The sequence below is a fragment of the Sinocyclocheilus grahami genome, unplaced genomic scaffold (genome assembly GCF_001515645.1).
Source record: "Sinocyclocheilus grahami isolate Dianchi unplaced genomic scaffold, SAMN03320097.WGS_v1.1 scaffold1233.1, whole genome shotgun sequence".
Lineage (NCBI taxonomy): Eukaryota > Metazoa > Chordata > Actinopteri > Cypriniformes > Cyprinidae > Sinocyclocheilus > Sinocyclocheilus grahami.
The window spans coordinates 258,048-264,651 of record NW_015506412.1 but is presented as its reverse complement, the minus strand read 5'-3'; the positions used below and the strand labels follow the sequence as shown (position 1 = coordinate 264,651).

The following is a 6,604-nucleotide window of genomic DNA, read 5'->3' as shown; positions in this document are numbered from 1 at the left end:
CCACGTGTAGAAATCAAATATTCAAGCTGTTTATTAATTTTTCCACCCATGAACGAAAAACGAAAATTTATTGTCTGCTTTCAATATTAAATAAAAAAACGAATGATCGAATGATACACGGATTAACCTAGGACAGATCAATCCGTGTATCATTCGATCATTCGTTTTTTTATTTAAAGGGAATTTGGACAGAATCACTGTTTAACGGGTGATCACTGAGACAGCCAGTGATTCATTGAACGAGCCGTATAACATCAACTCTGCAATGGATATTAATATCCAAAATATAGTGAAAACACTATTAATTAGCACAGTAACAAGATCGGCAGTTTAAGACATTAACTTGTAAGCACAAAACACAAGATACTTCTCTTTTCAATATAAATAAGGATTTATTGGATAAACCTAAGGCATATAAACTAATCTAATACATAAACACACGCATTCACACATTCACACAAGTTGCAGGAAGAGAGAAAGTAAGGAAAGAATGAGTTTAAGAGAATGAAAATGTGAAATCCCAAGTTTACAGTAATATGTGCAATTGCAAAAAAAAACTGAACAACCATCAATCACTTAATTAACCCTCGCATTGAGTTCCTCAATGAGGTTACAATTTATATTAAATGCACCAGTTCAGCTAGGATCTGGAGGTACTTGCGTGCGTTGCCTGTATACGGGGGTTCCCTTTTGTTGTTGTCCTTGCAGAAAAGGGGGTTTCCCGTGGTTGCTGATTGGCTAGAAGTTCAGTCTTGGGAAGCCAGTGGTTGGGCGTTGGCTGACAACGCGGAGTTGTGGTTGAAGTTGAAGTTTTAGACAGCACTCGAGGTCGGACTCGGAGACACAGCATTAGGCAAAACTTATCTCAGAAGAACACGAAACTCTCAACGGAAAATAAAATAAACTAAAGTAAAGAAATAGAAGTAAAGTTTGATGAGACTAGGTGGCGTTTCTCCTCATGGTTTTGGAGGAGCTGGCGTGTAAGCCAGCGCACGCTCAAAAAGCTAAAGAAGCATGATTAAAAGCATAGCTCAAAGCTATGACTAAAAAGCCGCATGGCTAAAAATTATGACTTGAAAGCACATGACTAAAAAGCAGGCAAAAAAGCAAGCTAAAGAGCTTGACTAAAAAGCGAAGGTAAAGTTAAAAAAGGGGCTGATTTGATGGTGTCCTGAGTATTTAAATTGGGCTTTTGGACACATCCCAAATGGTGCTTTGACCAATTAGATCTCGTCTTTGCTCGGGGTGTTGTGATGTTTCTCCTCCCAATTCATAAATCAAATGTTATCTCATCAGTCACATGGTCCGAGTTTTCCCGCTCTTGCAGAGTATAATTTTGGACATGATTTCTATAACCAGAATATGATACATTTGACAAAGATTTGATTGGAAGAAACGTTTCAAGCAAGGAGATTCAAACACACACACACTAAATATGAATATAATCCTATAAACTATTCAATAGTTATTCAAAATACATACACAATAAATGACTAAGACCTGATAGTCACACATGTGGATTACATACATAATATGGAGTTATGCATAGAAATGATTAGTTGCAAGTCCTTTTAGTGTTTTAAATGCTGTGAGCTACTCAAAGCTGTTAGTTGGTGGGCTTGCTTCAGGCTTGTGGCGCCAGGATCTGATTTACGAACATCCTGTGTCTTGGGCCTCTGTGGAATTCGGCTCCTCGTGTTTCAACTATGTTCTTGATCAAATCTTAAATTGTCTGATTCGGTCTGATACCCTACATTGTCCTTTCTGTTAAATGAATGTAAAGTGCAACGCAATTAGCACGTGCTTCAAGTGCATCGATCAAAACTGATCAAACTTAGTGAAAATACAGAAATAATCAAATATACACGTAAAATAATGTAACAAATATGATTTAAACAGAGTATAAAAGTGATTTTAAGCAAAGATGAAATTAGATTAATCAGAGCTCGTTAAAATCCCACCTCTCCCATGCAGAGACAGTGCAGAAAGGGAAGAGGAGGTGCAAAGACAGGAAATTAAGATTAACGCTGCTGTCAGAAATTTAATGGGGAAGTGCACACACACAGACAGGCATATCAGGTATACATCGTGAACATTTTTGTGTAATTCTACATATGAAATGAATATATTACTTTCCATACCTGTTACACTCACCCCCCTAGAATTACACAAAATTCTGAGAACATGAAAAACTCTGTACACTGGAATTACATGGTCCACACTCTAAGCAATCAGTGAAGACAGTCAGCAATCAAAAGAAACCCAATAAAAGGATAAAAATGTTTTGAATTTGGCCAAATTTCATCACATTCTATAGACTTGTAAGGTGCCCATTACACCTCGTACACTGAGATCACATACTCAATTAAGGCAAGTCTCACTTGGAAAAATAAAAAAACAAATTAACAAATCAAGTTTTTGAAAACTACATGTACTCAGAGTCAAAGTTTAAACTTTAACATGAATTACGGTTGACCCAGAATCCAAACCTAACGGGGTTTCAAGTTGAACCATAGATTCAATAAGTCTACGTACTGGTTTGATAACTCTTCCGAACCTGGTAGAGTAATGATCGGCTGTATTAAAATCAGCTACAGGAACTTGCATAACAGGTACACTGTCAGAGACAGGATTTTGGGGAGAAGGGTCAGCACCAGCACCAGCCACAGTATTGTCATCGGCCACTGGCACAGCAAGACGTGAATTTGGCTCCTGTTGGCAGGGCAACTGAGAATGTACCCATGAAGCAGTGCGGTCATCATCGCATATAGCTACATTGGAGATGTAGCTACATTGGAGAGTCTGCTTGCGAGAGTTCCTCAGCCTCATTCCACTCATCATCTGCATCCTCTGCAGGCTCAATCTCTGCAACGTCAGAGCAAGCATCACTGTGGGTCTGGGAAGTTAGACCACCAGAGCGTGTTGGATCAGACTGTGAAGGGACATTGCAGGTAGGTGTACAGGATCCTCTCTATCAGAACCATCTGAGTCTGTATCAGGCAAAGGGAGGAAGTTCACTTGCAAAAGAAGATTGCGATGTACTGTTCGCTCATTACCAGCTCTGTCACAGATCCTATAGACGTGTATGGAAGGATTTGAGGCAACGACAGTGTATACAACAGGCTCCCATCTGTCAGCAAGTTTTCGTTTCCCTCTACAACCCTTGTTAGCCACAAGCACCTGGTCACCAATGGCTAGAGGAAGGCCTTTAACTCTTTTGCTGTACTGGCTGGACTGGTGTTTTTGTTCTTGAGCAGAATTCTTCTGCGCCACTGACAGCAGACTGGAGGTCACTGATGAGCGATGGCCAAAGAGACTGGAGACAAGATACTGGTCATAGTCACAAACCGACTTGTCCCGCAGAACACTCTGGAACATAAGGTCAACTGGCAATGTGGTACTCTGCCAAACATTAAGTAAAATGGGGCAAAGCCTGTTGTTTCGTGTGCTGTACAGTTGTACACAAATTTCATGGTCTGTACCAACTGCGGCCACTTCTGCTTAGGTCTAGGTGGAAGGGACCTCAGGATGTTACCTAATGTCCTATTGAATCTTTCTGTTCCACCATTTCCCATCGGGTGGTAGGGAGTGGGTCTAGACTTGTCGATGCCTGCCAGTTCGAGAAGCTCAGCGACCAGCTCACTCTCAAATGAAGCCCCCTGGTCAGAATGGATGCGTTGGGGAAATCCATAAACACAGAAGTTTCTTAGCCACTGTTTTCGCTGTTTGGTCTTGACACAGAAATGCATGTGCCAGCTTTGTGAAGTGATCTGTGATTACTAAAACATCCACAGATTTGTTGTGCCAATCCTCAACAGACCAGAAGTCAATGCAAATGAGCTCCAATGGGGCTGTGGTTTCAATTCTCTCCAAGGCGGCTCTCACTGCAGGCTCTGGAGTTTTGCTGAAGACACAACTGGGACACTTCTTCACATAATCACGCACATCACGCTCCATATCAAGCCAGAAAAACCTCTGACGGGCCAAAGACAAAGTGCGCGGCTGCCCTTGATGACCAGCCAGGTCGTGAACGCCAGAAAGTGCTTGACATTTTAAGGATTCGGGCAAAATGAACTGAAATTTCTTGTGCTTGGTGAGTGGATCTTTAAAAGCTCTGTACAGGATTCCATTGAGCACTGAAAGTTTATCCCACTGCTTCAGAATCCACAACACATACAAGTTTTCATTGGCACGTTCACGTCTTGATGGTCTTCGATTTCTGTTAACATAATAACACACTCTGGCAATGACAGGGTCTTTGTGCTGATGTTCTCGTAAGTCGGTCAGGGAAAGGGAATGAAACACTTCATTTTCACCGCTGATTAAAGAGTTAAGATGTTCAGTGAGTGATGTTGTCCTCATCACAGGAGGACAGAACTGAAGACACGTCATCGGCAGACAATGATGTATTCAGACCGACGTCAAGTGGACCTGATCTTAAAGTTTGCGGTTGGCAGGTAAGTCGGAACACTTCTTGCACACTTCCATACCCAACACTGTGCACTTGCCTCAACAGTTCAGAATAGGGCTCTGACAGAAGCCGCTGACTCACTGGCCTGACAAACGGATCCCTACTGAGCGCGTCCGCCACCACGTTGATTTTCCCAGGAACATATTTGATCTCAAAAGAATATGGAGCAAGTTTTGAGACCCAGCACTGCTCACATGCATCCAATTTCGGTTTGGTCATGATGTATGTAAGCGGAATATTATCTGTCCACACGGTGAACTCATGGCCTTTAAACCAGTGACTGAACTTGTCACACACTGCCCACTTAAGAGCCAATAATTCTAATCTCTGTGCAGGATATTTAATTTGGCTGCGGTTCAAAGCCTTGCTAGCAAACGCTATCGGTCTCGCCTTGTCTTTACCAGCAGGTATCTGAGAGAGTACAGCACCTATGCCGTCTAAAGAAGCATCAGTAAAGAGCAGGAATGGATGTTCAAAATCTGGATGAGCCAGTACCACACTGTCAACAAGGGTCCTTTTCAATTTTTCAAAGGCCACATCACAGTCCGGGGTCCAGTCCTGAGATGTCAACTCCCAAAAAGTGCCTGCTCTCCTACGACCACCAGCACCTTTCATTGAACATTTCAGGCCAGCCGTCAGGCTGAATAAGGGTCTGGCAACACGAGAACAACTTGGAATAAAGGCTTGATAATACAGGACCATACCGAGAAACTATCTGATTTTCTTTTGTGAAGGTGTGGTTCCATCTTCCTTCATTAGATCCTCCTTTCGAAAAGCAGAGATGACTTTCACTTTCTCTTCATCAACTGAAACACCAGTACCATCTATCACATGGCCTAGAAACTTTACAGACTTCCTCAGAAAGTGACACTTTTTAGGAGCTAGCTTCAGGTTGCTGGACCTCAGTCGAGTAAACACTATCTCCAAGCGCCTCAGTGCCTCCTGTTCAGATGGAGCAAAGACCAACAAGTCATCAAGGTAACAGAGAAGACTGGAAAAGTTAAGGTCACCGAAAATACTGAGCATCATGCGCATGAAAGATGCGGGGCTATTGCAAAGGCCCTGAGGGAGACGATTATACTCGTATAACCCCATTGGCGTTGTGAAGGCAGTGTATTTGTGAATTTAATTCATGTTTGTGAAACTTTAAGATTTATTTGTGGATCTCATTCTATTTATTTGTGGATCATAATCTATTTATTTGGAATTAAGCAACAATTCTACCCCCATAGTGTATCGTCGGTCAGATACATGGAGTGGGATGTTGTAAAATCCTGAAGTTAATCCATGGTGCTGAAAAAGGCATTACCTCCAGTCAGCTTGATGTGGTAAAGGGTGGGCGTCTTTGATGGTTTGATGGTTTTAGCATTGAGCCAGCGGAAATCGGTACAAACCCTCAGATTACCATCTAGACCATCATTAAAGGCAATGCATACTCACTGACATACTTGCTGATAATGCCTTTCACCTCCATTTCTGACAACACTTCTCTCAGTTGTTGGTAGTGGGCAGGAAGTATTTGCGGTGATAGGGAACACGGAATGGGCACTCATCATAAAGATGGATCCTGTGCACAAAATCCTTTGCCTCTCCACAATCCAGCAACTGCACGGGATCAGTGGGCGAGGCAGTTTCGAAGGGATCTGAATTAGGAATGTCACAATGGGTTCTACTCAATCCCTGCATGACAGTGAGGTCTTGACAACACCTTGACAACATCTCTCACTTTTCCAGCCAGTCTGCTCATGATGAGATCAGAAACATCAGTTTGAGTTTTGCATTTCATTCTACTTAAATAACTGCACATCATATCCTCCCATTCATGGACAGTAAATTAATCACTCTTATCACCCCTGAAGAATGGTGGAGGTGCTAAATCTTGCTGAACTATCACCTTCAGACTAGATGCATCAATACACTCACTGGAATACTGAGACTGGCAAGGAGGATTAAGCTGTACTGGGCTGAGCTGGTGCGCAATATTAAGGCTGGCTGAAATACTCTCCCCTATTTTCTGAGCCAAATCTGAAATTATGCTCCCTAATGCCTCTGGAGAAAAGACACATTCAGTATCTGGGCGTGTGATTGGGGTGGAGCTAGCTGTTGGGCCTACAGAAGCACCGATTGCTGAAT

At 42.4% G+C, this 6,604-nt stretch overlaps 1 protein-coding gene across 2 annotated transcripts in view; it reads right to left on the bottom strand.

The window, feature by feature from the left end:
- LOC107568309 (complement factor B-like) overlaps nucleotides 1-6,604 on the bottom strand; it is a 42,520-nt gene that overhangs the window by 23,839 nt on the left and 12,077 nt on the right. The gene's annotated exons all lie outside the window — the stretch shown is intronic.